The sequence below is a fragment of the Sapajus apella genome, unplaced genomic scaffold, assembly GCF_009761245.1.
Source record: "Sapajus apella isolate SASKATOON/1434 unplaced genomic scaffold, GSC_monkey_1.0 scaffold107, whole genome shotgun sequence".
Lineage (NCBI taxonomy): Eukaryota > Metazoa > Chordata > Mammalia > Primates > Cebidae > Sapajus > Sapajus apella.
The window spans coordinates 2,108,542-2,123,476 of record NW_022437047.1 but is presented as its reverse complement, the minus strand read 5'-3'; the positions used below and the strand labels follow the sequence as shown (position 1 = coordinate 2,123,476).

The 14,935-nt window shown below is 57.4% G+C and overlaps 1 protein-coding gene across 11 annotated transcripts in view; it reads right to left on the bottom strand.

Annotated features, from left to right (window-relative positions):
• ZMIZ1 (zinc finger MIZ-type containing 1) overlaps positions 1-14,935 on the bottom strand; it is a 243,388-nt gene that overhangs the window by 61,039 nt on the left and 167,414 nt on the right. The window contains exon 1 of one of the 11 annotated variants that reach the window (XM_032259211.1): positions 9,010-9,842. The exons of the other annotated variants lie outside the window; for them this stretch is intronic. The gene's annotated coding sequence lies outside the window, so the exon portion shown is untranslated. Of the gene's footprint in view, positions 1-9,009; positions 9,843-14,935 lie in introns of those variants that run through there. 11 annotated transcript variants of the gene reach the window in all.

Genomic DNA, 14,935 nt, shown 5'->3' with positions numbered 1-14,935 from the left:
AGTGGAAGCCATGTGCTCGGCCCTTACCCCTTCCCCTGTCCTGATGCTGCCCCTGGGAGACCCACCGCCAGAGTGGCCTCTTAGAAGCCACTAAAGACCCAGTGGTGGAGGCTGCTGTGGTTCTAGGAAGGTAGGGGTGGGGCGTTTCTCTGTTTGGGTGCTGCTGCCCTGACCCCCCGGGACAATGGTTTCTGTCCTCCTTCCAGGGCACCCCAGCACTGCCCAGTAACTTTCTAAGCCTGTTGTTGGCAAATCTAATGAAGACATACCTGAGGGTTACACAAGCTGTCCCCCACTCTCTGCAGGAACACACGAGGCTTTTCTCAGCAAACACTGAGTGAGCCTTGAGCTTCTGGTCAAGAGCCCTGGGGTCCTGGTGGGAGGCAGGGGGACAATTTGCTCCAAAATGCCTCAGGCTCTTGGGGAAGATGGGCATTCTGCACGTTCCACCAGCTCAGGGCTCACGCTGGAGAAAAGGTACCCCCGACAGATCAGCGGGGGTTAGAAGAGTGTGTGGAGAGGCTGGGCTGCAATGGACAATCAAGAGGCCCCCAAGCTGGGGGGCAGCAGGACGAGTGACTTAAAGGAACACACCTCTCCCAAACATGAGGAGACGCATGCAGAGCAGCAAGGGTGGCTCATGTTTACTCAGGGCCGACGTGATCCCGGCACTGCGCTCAAGGTGCTGGCTGGAATCAGCCCTTTAATCCTCCCATAGTCCTAGGAGATGAGTCCCAGTCTCTGGTTCTGCAGATGAGGAAACTGAGGCGTAGAGAGGATGAGAGGTCCCAGTGTGCGGAGAAGAAAGGAGAGGAGAGGGGCAGATGCTGAGAGCAAGCTCGGGAACGGACCTTTGTGGGGTGAAGGCCTCTCGCTCCCAACAGTGGGGAGCCACAGGAGGGCCATCCCATCCCCAACTGGAAACCCCCACTTCACTTCAGTGCCCAGTCTTCACCTCCTCCATCTCTCCGATGGCCATGAGTTCCCAGCAAGCCCCTCCCTTTGTCCCCTCAGCTGCCTGTGTCCTCTCCCTGCACGTGGTCTGTTCCCCAGGACGGTCTTTCGGCCTTGCCCTGAAGGCCATTCTGTCTCCCAGTACCCATCCTGGCACCAAGGACACCATGGGTGTCAGGGCCTGGGGCTGGACAGAGAGCGGTGTGCTGGCTCCTGGGATCATTCCGCAGCTCCCAGAATTTCCTCTCAATGAGGGCTTCTCCTGGCACCCTTTAGGCATCTGGAAGCCAAGGCTAGGCTCACAGTCCTTATTCTGAGGGCCCACTCTCACTAGGATGGCTGGACCCCAAGGGCCACCTCAACATGGCTCGATTCACAGACCCTCTGCCCGGAAACACAGAAGCTCACAGACCCTGACAAACTATGGGTGGACCTCAAGGGAGAAGTCCTTGCTGTCTTGACAACTCCAGGATGCAGACTCTCACCACTCATTCCCCAAGAGGGAAATGAAAGTGGGCGCGTGGGTGCCGGCCATGCTCACTTCCTTCAGATCTGATACGCTGGGGCCTCCCCGATGGGAACAGCAGGGAGAGCCCTGCAGCTTCTCTCTGGGATGGACAAGTGACAAGCACACTTGTGCCACTCTGTCTCCTGGCCTTCTCAGGCTCTCCTGTTACAGTGGCCATGCCGAAGGCAGGGATAAGCCCCGGACAGCCCCACCCTCCACAAGGCACAGCAAGGTCTCCAGCTGCAACACAGGGTGAGGACAGGCAGGAGTACTACACAGATGAGGAAACTGAGGCCCAGACAGAAGGGGTGGGGCTGGGTCAAGAGAACCCAGTCTCTCGGGCTCAGGAACTCAAGGGGAACCAAATGCCCAGCTGGTTTTGGAACTAAGCCCACGCAGCAGGGGATGAATCCACCTGACCGTGATGATCACTGCCAGCTACTGAGAAGTTACTATGGGCCAGATATCGACCTAAGCAGCTTTCGGCCCCATCTCATTTACTCCCCACTGCAACCCTGCCCTGCAGGGACAGGGAGCTCTACTGCACTGATCAGGAAACAGAGGCTCAGAGAAGCTGAGTGACTTACTCAAAGTCGCCCGGTAAATGACAGGTGTGGGTTTCACAATTACTCTCTGACACTGTCTTGGGAAGGACACTGGGTGGCCCCATTTTAAGGGCCCCAGGGGATTGGGCAGGGAGGTCCCCAGTGCATGGGGGGGAAGGGAGAGGGGCAGCCACTAGGGCTGCCAACAGGAAGGTAAGGCTAGCCCTCTGGCTTTCAGATCCCCAGGCCACAAGAGTGACCACTTCAGGCATGGCGCTGCCAACAGGGGTCTTCTACCATGATGGGAATGGACCGCTGCACTGTCCAATCTGGTAGCCACTAGCCCCATGGGGCTACTGAGAACCTGAAATGTGACTACTGTGACTGAGGAACTGAAAAATTAATTTTACTTAATTTTACTAATATACATTTAAACATTTGTGTGGTTATTACACTGGACAGCACAGTAAATCCCAGGCTACTCCTTACAAGCAGGAACCCCAAGAAAGGAGAGCACCCCTCACATCACACAGCCAACTGGGGGAGCCAGAGCTGGGCCAGGACCTCGAGCCTCTCAATTCCTGCCTGGATGACCAGGGCTGCCACGTCCCTATGCTCTGGGCCGGCCATTTGACAGACGTTTACACAGTGCCCAGTGTGGATGCAAATCATGGACCGCCTGTCCTTCAACTCAGTGTAGTGGACTGACACCCAGGTGGGCAAGGGATCACAGGAAGCTACTGATGATGTATGGCGCTGGGTCCTGGATGTGCACAGGAGCTATGGACCGCAGGGTGTGGGGAACCAGGGAAGGCTGCCTGGGCCATGGCTTTAGAGCTGGGCCTGGAAGCAGCAGAAGTGAGAGGCAGAAAAAGGGGCTCCTTGGGCTTCTTTTTTCCTTCCTCTCTGAAACATGCCCCCCACTTTTTCACAGTCCTGCCTCCCACACATAGGGGTTGAACTAGACCTTGCTAAATCTCCTGCATACAATGAAGCTGCCTGATCGTAAGCTCTTGAGAGGCAGACAGGGTACTGGTAAATTACCAGTGCCGCAGGCTCTGACCCAGGGGGCAGGGATTCCATATTGGAGCGCTGGAAGGGTGGGAGACCAACTGTGCCAGCCCAGAGGCTACCCTCTCAAACGCTTCCACTCCAGTCCCAATGTGCATTGCCCCAGGGAAATGCACACGTTGATTTAAAGCCTCCTGGGTCTGGCTAGAATCCCCCAAGGGACTAGGGAGAGACTCCACAAAAAAGACTGCCTCTCTTTTCCAGGAGAGCAGAGGGCTGCTGTGGGGAGGTCTGGACAAGCTCCATCCAGTTCCTGGAGCTCCTCAGAAGGCAGAGCTGGCTGCCCTCGCCCCCCACCACGGGCAACCGCAAAACAGGAACCCTGAAACAAGACGAGGCTTTCCATTGCGTCAGCAGGGGCAGGGACATTCCCCCAGCAGGATGCCGACCTTGTACTACTCCCAACTTCCACACCTGATTCCTGCCTGCTACTCAGCAGCAGCCCTGCTCCTAGAAGCGGGAGTCCCAGTGCCTCTGAGGCTCCAAAGCCTTTGATGGCTCCCCACTGCCCTGAAGTTGTTGCAGCAGCCTCACTTAACCTCTTCTGGAGCTCCTGCTCACCTCCCCCATGTCACCTGGAGGGACATCCTCTTTTCTCATCAAGTGCCGTACCTCTCCTGCTTCCCACGCCTTCGCAGCTACTAGTGCCCCCACTTACTAGTCCTCCCACCCAACAGTCACTTCCTTTCTCATCCTACCCATTTCCAAAATCAAGTTCCACCTGGGAAGAGTTTCAGGCCGCTGTAGCCCGAAAGTCACCATTTTCCCCTCTTCTTTCTGCAGCTCTGGGGGTGTAGAGCATAGGCCTCTGTTCATTTAATTCTCTCTGGCCATGCTGCACCCTAATATTTCCCACTGCACCCCCAGATGTGGGTGATGGCACCCAAAGATATTGCCCAAGCTTCTTTCTCACTTTCCTCTCTCCCCATCTCCCTGGCATGGGGCTGGTATCGAGGCCCTGGAGTGGGGTCTATCTTTTAGAGATGAGACAAAGAAGTGGCAGAGATGAGACACTCAGGCCCGCAGAGGGGAAGTGACTTGCCAAAGGTCGCACACGAATTTGGCACCAGACCACAGATGCTATTGTTTCAGCGCTAGGCCTTAGGAGACATGGTTCTACCTATCAGAATTACATGGGGAGCTTTCGAAGGCAAATCATAGGGGATGGGCCTCCTCTTAGACCCGCCAACTCTCCAGGGTGGTTTGGGAGCCTCAGTTTCAGAAATCGCGAGTGTCTTGGCTAAATCACCACTTCTCCATTCACCCAATATACACAAAGCAGCACCACAGCCCCAGTCCAGGCACTTCCAAGGCCTGGCCTCACTCCATGGTAGGTGGGAGCAGTTGGGGAAACCAGCAGGGTCTCTGGGACTTGGAGAACTCCAGGGTGGCTCTAAGGAGAAGTCAGGGCCATGGCTGGGGCTACCGAGAGGGAAGAAAAGGGTCCTACTTCCTGAGCCTGCCTGGTCAGGGAGGCAGCAACTGCCCTGCTGACCACCCAGAGGTCCTCACGCCTCGTACTCTGGGTGATGGGGGCAGCGCCTGGCTCTGTGCATCAGTTTGGAAAGGCACACAGCCCATCAGATCCTGGGGAACAAAGACACTGTGGGCTTTCCCCACAGGACTCACTATGGGTCCTGGAAGTGCACACCGGAAAGGCCTTGTCAGTTTCTCCCTCTAGAGGACTGGAAACCTGGGAGTGTCGCCAAAGGTTCTCGCATCCCTCAAGCTGCCGCGATGGGACTTGAAGACCCCCACTTTCAGTGTGCCAGGATCCCTGCAGAAAGCCACCGCCTTTTCAGACCTCCCGCTTCAGTCATCAGGGCCATGGTAGCTGGAGGCTGCAGCGAGGCCTGATGCTGGGCGAGTGGGCACCTCAGTACCTGGAGACGAGGCCACAGGAAGCTAACCCTCACCTCGGGGCGGGAGCAGGAAATCAAGCAGCAGACACAATGAAATCATAAACCCCACGTTCCCACTGGGAGACTGGGATTTGCAGTGGCCCGGGAGAGGGCCTTAGTTCCATCCACGGCCTCTCCTGCCATGTGACCTTGGGGCAGGAAGTCCCTTCAGCCCTCTGGGCAGTGGGCTGGCCTTCCTTCCTTGTCTGTGGTGACTGGCCAGGGAGCTCCTGGGAAGCTGCAAGTGCTTCGAGGGTGGGGGCCTTGTTTTTCCCGAAGCAGGCTCCCTTGTGAGGCAGCTGCTGCTCTGCCAGGCCCTGGGAGAGTTTCCTCCCGATGCCGAGGCTTGGGGAAGGAGGGCGAATGAGGCCCAGCCGATGCCCCGTGACACGGTGTGGCGGGGCGAGATCGAGGGTGGGGACACTATACCTTCCCTTTGGGAAGGTCCCCAAATCCTTCTCCCTGCTGGGCTCAGGCCTGCAGCCCTCTCTCTGAGGTGGTGCTAAGGATCCCAGCCACAGGCCCCACTGAGGAGTTCCTTCCCTGTGGAGGAGCCAGCCTCTCCCAAGGGACCCACGCCGCATCACTCAAGGTAAACACCTCCCTTGCCCAGAGAGCCTCGAGCCCGCTCCTTCCAGCTCTGCCAGCACGGAACTCTCTGTTCCTGAGGACCCAAGGCTGAGTTGGCGCTCCCGACCGATCGATGGATGACTTCATAGAGACTGACGCCTACCGGCACCAAGGCTGTCCCTCAGGGAGGTCTGAGGCTGTTCCTGGGACCGCTGCCCACCCGTGCCCCCTGGCTGACCTCTGCTGGATGACACAGTGTTGGCCGAGAGGTTGGAGACCTGGGACTCATGCCACTCTCATGCTGGATGACCTTGGGCAAAATTGAACCTCAGTTTTCTCCCCTGTTAAATGGTCTACTCCTTCCCTGCAAGGAGACTGCTACTACACAAATGCTGGAGAAACAGAAGGTCTCTTTATCGAACAGACTTGCCCGCTCTGTTACACTCTCGGGTCTGAGCTGGTGTCCTCACTGCCCTAAGTCTATCCTCCTGGCCAGCGCTGTCTGTCGTCCATGAAGCTTCCTGTTGTGGTGGACACGTTCTAGAGTCTGAGCTGCCCAACAAGGCGGCCACCAGCCTTCGGTGGCTGCCGAGCACTTCAAGTGTGGTTAGTGCCAAGGATAAGCTGAACTCATCCCTTTAATTAATTTAAATTCAGAAACAGCCACATGTGGCCAGTGGCTACTGTATTGGATGGTGTAATCTTAGACCCAGCTCAACCACTCCTTACTCCCCAGGGCGACATTCAGGAAACCCCAGGCAGGACTTTGGCAGAACCTCTGTGGGAGCACCTTTCTCCCTCTAGCTGCCTGACTCCAGACTAGGGACTCATCTCAGAGTTCCCAGGAACTGCACCATGGACTGGTGCTCCACCAATGCAGACTGAAATCTGGAAGTGCTCTTTCAATTCCTCTGCCCCCTCCACTCCAATAGGGAAAACACAACCAACCAGCCTTCCAATCATGCCACCATCATTCAGCAGCCACTGGGCACCCACCATCTGCCAGGCACCACGGTTAGCACTGGGGCACACGGTGACGAGAAACACGTGGTCCCTGCCTTCAGGAAGTCCGCGGGCAGTCAAGGTCTTGCTCCTGTTGGAGCCATGCCTGGCATCCTACATCCCCAACTGGATGATCTCAGGCACATCAGTTTTCCCATCTGAAACTGGGGCTCACAAGTCCCTGAGCGCGCAGGTTGTGATGAGAACCAGTAGGCATGAGAGAGGTGCAGGGGCTCTGAGCCAGGGGAGGGCTGTGCAGGGCAGTGGAGGCAGCCTTATGAAGCGAGGTGTAAACTCTGTGCAGGCTGCGCTTCCGGTAAAGACGTAGATTCTCACCAAAGCATCGCTGTTTGGTGGTTTCTCACTAAGGAAGTTCAGGGTAAAAATAGCTCAGGAGGGGACTTGAATCCAGCTAGTTGGAGGGTAGTCACTGCCTGGCTTATACACAAAAAAGAGGAACAGGCTTGTTAGGAGCCACGTGGACCCCTGCCCACGGGACAGGGCCTTTCCTCCATAGTGGATGGGAGATAAGCTTCAGGCCCAGGGCCCCATAACTGGAGGAGCCAGAGTCCCCACGTAACATTTGGGGTCACCCTGATTTCAGGGTGGCATGGCCTTTCACCCCAACTCACTCTTCAGCCAGGCTTCTGACCTGATTTCACTCCTCAGCCTGATTTCACTCCTGAGCCTGATTTCTGTGGCCACTCTCAAGGGTGGGCCAGTGAGAAGCACACTGGCATCAACTCCATGCCACCTGCCACACAAAGCCTTCCTGCTGCAAGAGCCCTCAGCCATGCTCAGCACTCATCTGGCAGCCTAGCCTGATGGTCAGGAGCGAAGGGCCTGGGTCACCACTGTAGGAATGACAGTCTCGCGACACCCATCTAAAGAGGTGACACTCAACCTCTCCTAGTTTCCCCCCAGAGGGCTTCTGGGCCCAGGAGCTGCTACCTATCTAGTGCCCAGGGCACCATGGCTTGGCTTCTAAGAACCAACACCGAAACCACATGCTCAGGACCTCAGGCAGCTGCCCCTTAACCCCTACCAAGGGGCCCTCTCTCCAGGGCCTTGTATAAGGTCCTCACAGCCGGGCACCTCCCGAAAGGCTGCTTCCTGCCCTCTGGTGCAAACCCACCTCTCTCCTCCAGCCAGCTTCCCAGCAAACACTTGTCAGAAGTCTATTCTGCACCCACCACCTTTCCGAAGGGCACCCTGCCGCAATGGTGGCATCACCATGCCCGTGGGGTCTCTAGGCGCTGGCAGCATCAGGGCTGCATTCTGACAAAGGAGCAGCTTGAAGTCGAGGACCCTCAGGCACTGCCTCCTAAGGCATCCTGGCCGATTCTTATTTTTGCGGCAAGAGCCGACTGAGAACAGAGCCCGGTAAAATGTCTGCTGGAGAGCCAACACTTCACCTTCAGGGAGCTGGGCGGGGGCACACTCTGCCCCCTGGCCCCAAGGAGAAATGAAGGCCCCTTCTCTGGGCACACAAAACCGGCCCGGTGCACGCTGGTGCCACTCTCGCGGCCAAGCCTGGGGCTGACACCATGCAGCACACGGCGCTACCCACAATGCACCGGCCCTCCTCTGTCACACACTGGCACGCACACTCACCCCGCGCCCGGAGGGAGCCCGGGGCCCGGCCCGCGGGCGCCCAGGGGCCGACCCCTCAGGCCCCGCACTTACCTAGAAGTTGCACCGGTCGCGATCCCGCCCTGGCGCCCGCGGGGGCTCCGGGCCCGGCCGGCGGCGACCGAGGCGAGCGACTCCGGGTAGGATTCAGCCGGCGCCGAACAAAGGCTGCGCGCAGGCAGCGGGCGCCGCCTGCATCCCCGCTCCGCGCCCGGGCGGCGGCGGCGGCGCGGGGGCCCGGGCGGGTCCGGCGCCCGCTCGCTCCGCGCTGCCCGCTCCGAGGGCGCTCCGGCTCCCGCGCTCCCGCTCGCTGCTGCCCGCCACCGCCGCCGCCGTCCGGCTACCGCACCGCACACATCAATTATTCATCGCCCGTCTCCAGCTTCCCGGGCGAAGCCAATCACAGACGGAGGCTCCGCTAATGGGGCCGCCGCCGCCGAGGAGGCAGCCAGCCGCGCGCCCGGGCGCAAGCGACAGCCCTCCGGGGACGGGGATGGGCCGGGGGCGCGCGGGGGGCGGGGGCGCACGGGGCGCGCCGGAGAAACTTCCCACGGCCCACGCTCTGCGCCGCGCTCGCGGACCCTGCGGGCGTGACCACCCACCCTGCGTGTGCCCGCGTGGGGCTGGGGGCTCGGGGGAAGGCCAGACCAGCTGCGGCGGGGGGGGGGGGGGGGGGGGGGGAGGAGGAGGAGGAGCGCGGGAGGAAGATGAAAGGCGAGCAGACCTGCCTTGGCGTCTCCAGGGAGCCCTGGCTCGCGCGCGCCCTCCCCACCCCGCGAGCCTCGCCGTCCGCACCCCCGCCCCCCAGCCCGCCGCCCGCACTCACTCGCGCGCGCAGACCGTCAGCCCAGCCACTTCGCTGCGAGGGAGCGCGAGCGAGTATGAATCGGAGGCAGCTCACATTTCAAACTTGCACGCAGGGGTGGTGCTGGTGCACGCCGCCGCCGAGCGAACGCACGACCCGACGAGCAGCGCTCCAGCCTCCGGGAGGGGGCGGCGACCAGGCCCCTTTCCTTCCCCCGCCTAGGCAATTAATTGGAAGCAACACTTGTGCGAGTGGGGCTCCCGGAGCGCTGTCGCCCGAGGAGGCCGCCGGGAAGGCGCTGGGGGTGGATGACTTCGGGTGTCTCCCGAACCCCAGCGAATCCTCCCAAGTGGGCATGCTAATGAGGGTCTACGGCGGGGAGCGGGTGGAGGAGGGAGCTGAACTGGAGGGGGCCTCTGGCGGGGGGAGGGGAGGAGAGGGCGGGGCTGGGCATTCAGATTAAATCTCGGTTTAAAGGATTTTCGGAACGGGCTACCGGGTGGAGAAAGTAGGCGGCCCGGACTCTTACTTCCCTGACCCTGGGAGCCCTGGCACCCCCGGGATTCCCCGAGCGAGGGGCCCAGGACAGGGTGAACGCGCGCACGTACGCTCCGGCTCCCCGACTTCGGGGAGTTCCTGTGACCAGGAGCTGGCAGCAGGAGGGAAGCCGGGGGCGGCTGCGCGCGGCCCTGCCCCGCCCCGGGAGCTGCTGCCTTCCTGACATTGCATCCTGTGGTGGCCGCGGCCTCTTCCTTCCAGCCTGTCTGTCGCAAGGGCCCTGGGCTTTGAGCAGAGCTTGCTCACTCCCCACCCCTTTGCCCAGCAGACACCCCGGGAAGCCCACGTGCTGTCCCATCTCCAGAGATCTTCGCCCCTCCCTCTTTCATGGGCACTCACTGTCATCATTACCCTCTCGGGAGAAACCCTATTTTATAGCACCCTCACCCAACCCCACCCACCTGTCAGTGAAAGTTGCTTGTATGGTGACCTAACTGCCCCAAACAATTAGGAAGGTAAGTGAGGTCCCATCATTCATCCCCAAAGAAGGGCAGCCAGGACTGTCTTTAAAATCTCCTCTGAATTGGACTGCCGTGCCCTGCTGCCCTGGCCAACACTGGGAGCTGACCAGGTTCACGGGCCTTTGAGGTTGCATCTCCTGACTCCATCCCCTCGTCTCAGCCTCAGCCTCTGGCTGGCCCCTAAACCTTCCTGCTGGCCCTGGAAGTGGCTGAGACAAATCACTTATCTAGAAATTATGTTCTTGCTCCTTGTTTGACATAAATCGTTAGCAGGCTCTAATCCCACCCACTGCCACTTGAAATATCACTTTGAGGATGGCGTTTGGAAATGCAGTTGTCATGGGCTTTCCCTCCGAGGAGCTGGTTAAATGGATTAATTCATACTTCGTAACTTGCGCCTTTTGGACAAGAACTCGCTTCCTTCAAGAGAAATTAATCGGCATCCCCTTGCTGGCAGGCCAACCCTAGGGCAGCCAGGGGAAGACGGACTTCCCTCCAGCTCTGCATACATTCCAGGCTCTGCTCATTCTCACCTCCATCTCATCTCCTCATAGGTTATTATGGCTGCTTTGGAGACCGTCATTTACTCACTGAAACATTTACTGGGGCCCTGCCCTCCCAAGCAGCACCACGGGCAGGAGTCCAGTGAAGACTCTCGCACCTCCACACTGCACATCCTCCAGATGACTGACTTACTCTAAAACCCACTGCTCAGCAAGTGACACCCAGAAAACAGATGGGGTGGGACAATAGCGCACACATGTACCAAGAGAACACTGAGATGGATGTACTTAAGATCTGGTTTCTACCGTTAATCTGATTTTAAAAACCAGAACACACCCCCTTGCCAGTTCTGTGCAGTGACAGTTCACTATTCTAATCTGATCCTTAGTGCTTTCTAAGCCACCAAAGACCCATGTGTTTGAGACTTCCAAGTTCATTTTTCAAAGATCCTGTATGTGTGGGTACCATGTGGCCAGCCCCAGAGGTTCAGAAAAACCACTTTGGTAAGTTGAGACAAAATCTGGACTGGAATTGAGCAGAGGTTTATAGCAGAGGGACACAGACCTGGTGGCACTGCCCAGGAAACTTTAATAAGACAACCTGCCAGTCTCCCTACCCCATCTCCCAGTTCTCCCAGGGACCCACTCTAAGAAGTCATAGGGTGAGGCTGGAGAAGAGAATTAATATACCTAGTTAGGCTCCTAGGCTTGAGACCAAAGGTATTAGACTTTTCCCAGGTAAACAAAAAAAAAAAAAAAAAAAAAAAAAAAGATAAATACTCTTCACTAGATTTACGTAATTAAGAAAACAAATTGTTTTCAAGCATCCATTCACCAGACTGCATGGGAGGCCTCCAGGCCAAAGCTGTGGTTTTCACATGCTAATTTTAAGGCTCTCTCCTGCCCACTTGGTTAGCAAACTCTTTCTGTTACTTGCCTCGGGTCTACAGAAATACGGGCACTCCAACCAGTCTCTGCTTCAGAGGGCTTTCTCCACTTGTTTCGAGTTCCAACTCCACTTCTCCAACTTCCAAAGATTTGCTCAAAAGCCTGGGGCCCAAAGCAGCCCGCTCCACCCCCTTGATAAGGATCTACAGCAAAGAGGCCGCAGACAAAGGCGCTCTCCACCTCAGCTCGCAGGCACTCGGCGAGCTCTCTGAGTGACCTCGGCAAGGGGGGCACAGCCCCGGGGGAATGACTTGGGAGAGAGAAGAAAGGAAGAAGAAAGGGCGAGCTGCAGCCCCCGCGCTATGCTCCTTGATGAATGCCCGCCAGCGCTCGGGAGGCCTGACGAGGGGATCAATAGCGGGTGGCTTTTCTCGCGGGTGTTTGAACTCCTCCTGCCGTGGGCCCTGGCGAGGAGGAGCCGCCGATAAATCACGGCGCTGCAGCTGGCAAGGCGGTGGCAGCTCGCTCGGGAGAGCAAGGGGAGGGAGGATGCTTTACCCGGCTAGAGGAGCCTGCCATGCGGAACCCACCTCTGCAAGACCAACTGGGTGGGGGTGGGGGTGGGGTAGGGGTGGTAGCGGGAGGAGACCCCTCCAGTCAAGCTGGGGTTGCAGAGCCTTCTCCAGGGCTCCCCTGTTCACCCAGATGGATGGGTCTCTTGGATCCCAGCTTGGTCCCAGCATTGCCCAGTAGAAAGAGCCAAGCCACCTATAATGTAGGTCACCCAGGGGTCAAAGTGGCTCTGGGCTGAGTCACCTCCTGTATAAGGCTTTGTGTAGCGGGAGGCCTGGGGGCTGAGAGGCCATTAGCAAGGAAAGACCAGCATACAAAAGCCAAGCTCTCTCTGACTGCAGAGAGGGAGAACAATGAAGCCAGGACGGCTCTGCTCAGGGGCGCTGGGTTCTGAGCCACAGAGCTTCTTCAGGGAGGGTCTGCTGATTCAGCAGGGCTGAGCAAGGATCCTATGACTCGGAGCTGTCACCCATGTGGGCGCAGGCACTCGGAGGGTGAGGTGGACCAGGAGGCCCCAGCCGCGTGTCCACGTGAGAATGACAGGCCCGAGCTCAGGGCCTGGGAGCTGCCTGGGCCATCCACCTCCACATCCCTGGTCCTTCTCAGGACATGTGGGAGTGTAGGGCACACAGTGGGCATTCAACAAATGATGCACACAGACAGGGGACCTGGCTATGGAGAAGCTGTCACACAGCCAGCTCAGCTACCCAAGGAAAGCTCTCATAGCAGCCTTGGAAATGAGACATCTCAAGGGCTCTGCCTCCAGAGACCCCTTGCTGGGGCTTCTGCCCACCTCGAGGTGGGCACAATCTCATGTGTCTTATGACACTGTTCTCTCTCTGCCCCCTCTTCCTTTCCTCCCTCTCCTTGGTCAACCTCCTCGAGTCTTCTCTTAGTCTTGAAGATGAAAGACACAGTTGTGGTTGAGCTCCTGGCCAATGCAGGTGTCCCGGCCAGACCTCGGAACCCTACCCGTGTCCACACACAAAGCTAGGGGCCCAAGCAGGATCCTGGCCTCTGCTCTCCTGGTGTGACATGCAGCTCATGGTTACTGAGACTCTGCTGGCTGGCAGGCAGCTTCCAGGCATTTTCCAAGTATCACCACACGCAATCCTCATCACCAGCCCTTTCTGATAGAGGCTATTTCCAACATACAGAAACTAAAATGGAGGTATAGGGAGGTTTAGACAACTTGCCGAAGGGTTTAAACCATTTGGCAATCCTTTTCAAAAGTATGCACTGATAACCATCACATATTCCCAAGGAGGGACACTCTAGGATCCAGAGGAGGGTGACCTCTAGGTCACAAAGTAAATGACAGCTGCTGTGAGGGCTCATGCCCCCAACTCTGTTTTATATTCTTTCCCTCATACAACATCACAAATACTGAAATATTTCTTGCTTCATGTGTTTCTTTTTAGAGTTTAGCATCTATGCATTTGTAAGCATTTACATGACATTTCAAGTTGGCTGGTGCTCCACCTGAGTGGGGGACAGGGACACGATGCACAGTGAGACCTCCATGCTTCTCAGCCTCTGTCACTGCCCCCCATCCCCTTCCTGGCCATAACCTCCAGCAGGGCCACTCATCCTGGACCCAGGCTGCATTCCCAGAAGTCTGCCTTTGGCTTCTACCCAAATCCTATAACCCTTTCATTTTGAAAACAATATCAACCCCTGCCTCACACCTCCCAGTGCCTCTGAGAAGTTTTACAAGGGCAAGGTCACTGAGGTTCCAGGAAAGCCTCCTGCCAGGCCGGAGAGAAGAGAGGATTCTGAGGGGAGGGGGCCCATGAACCGGACACAAAATGGTCATTCATGGAGGCTGCTCCACTACCTGCTCAGCCCCAGGCTATGGAGCAGAGGCTGGTAGAGCTTGGGACTGTCCCCAGGGCTGGGGCGGAGACAGGAAGGAGCTAGCCATGCTCTCCTGGCTAAGTGAGCAGCTGTGGAGGGAAGGGAGGAGCCTGGATATGGAGGCTGAGGCTCGGGAAACAAGTACTGACTAGCTTAGGCTTTCTGAGCCTCCGCCTACCAGGTCCTAGGAAAGACCAACTGAGAAGCCATGGTGTTAGGGAGTGAACTGTGTCCCCATAAAAAATGTTGAAGTCCTAACCCCCGGAACCTGTGAATGTGACCTTATTTGGAAGGAAGCAGGGCCTTTGCAGATGAGGTCATTAGGGGAGGCGGTAATCCAACAGAACTAGTGTCCTTACAAAAAGGAGAAGTTTGGACACAGAGACATGCACACAGGGACAGTGCCACGTGAAGAATGAAATTATGCTGCCACAAGCCAAGAAACTACCAGAAGCTAGGAGAGAAGCCTGGAGAAGAACCTTCCCTAGAGCCTTTCGACGGAACTTGGCCCTGGTGACACCTTCCTCTGGGCCTTTAGATCTCCAGAACTGTGAGACAGCCGATGGCTATTGTGTAAGCTACCTGCTGGGCGGCACTTTGTTATGGCAGCCTTAGCAAATTAAAACAGACAATCCTGTTAAAACCTAAGTCACAGGACATCATACTGCTTAAGCCCCTTCCTCCTGTTGCTCTGGCTCTGCTGGTGTAAAATGCAAGTCCTTGTGGCCGAACCCCCGAGTGACCCAGCCTCGTCCATCTCTCTGACCTCCTTTCCCTCCAGTCCCCTCGGCTTACTCTGCTTCAGCCTTGCTGCCCTTCTGGCTGTGAATGCACCCAGTACACCACCAGGGGCTCTGCTAGGAATGCTCTTCTCTAGGTGGCCCCAGCTCCATCCCCATATCCCTGCTTCCTGCAGGCTTTCCCTCAGGGAACCCCTTAACAGGGAAGCCTCCTCCACCACACCATGCTGACCACAACTCAGCCCCTCCTGACATGCCTGTGAGTCTCTGACGTGGCTCTCTCCTTAGCATTGATGGCTGGTATATTTCAATTATTTACCTTGTTTAACGCTGTCTCCTTCACTAAAAGGCAAGCTCCATGTCAACT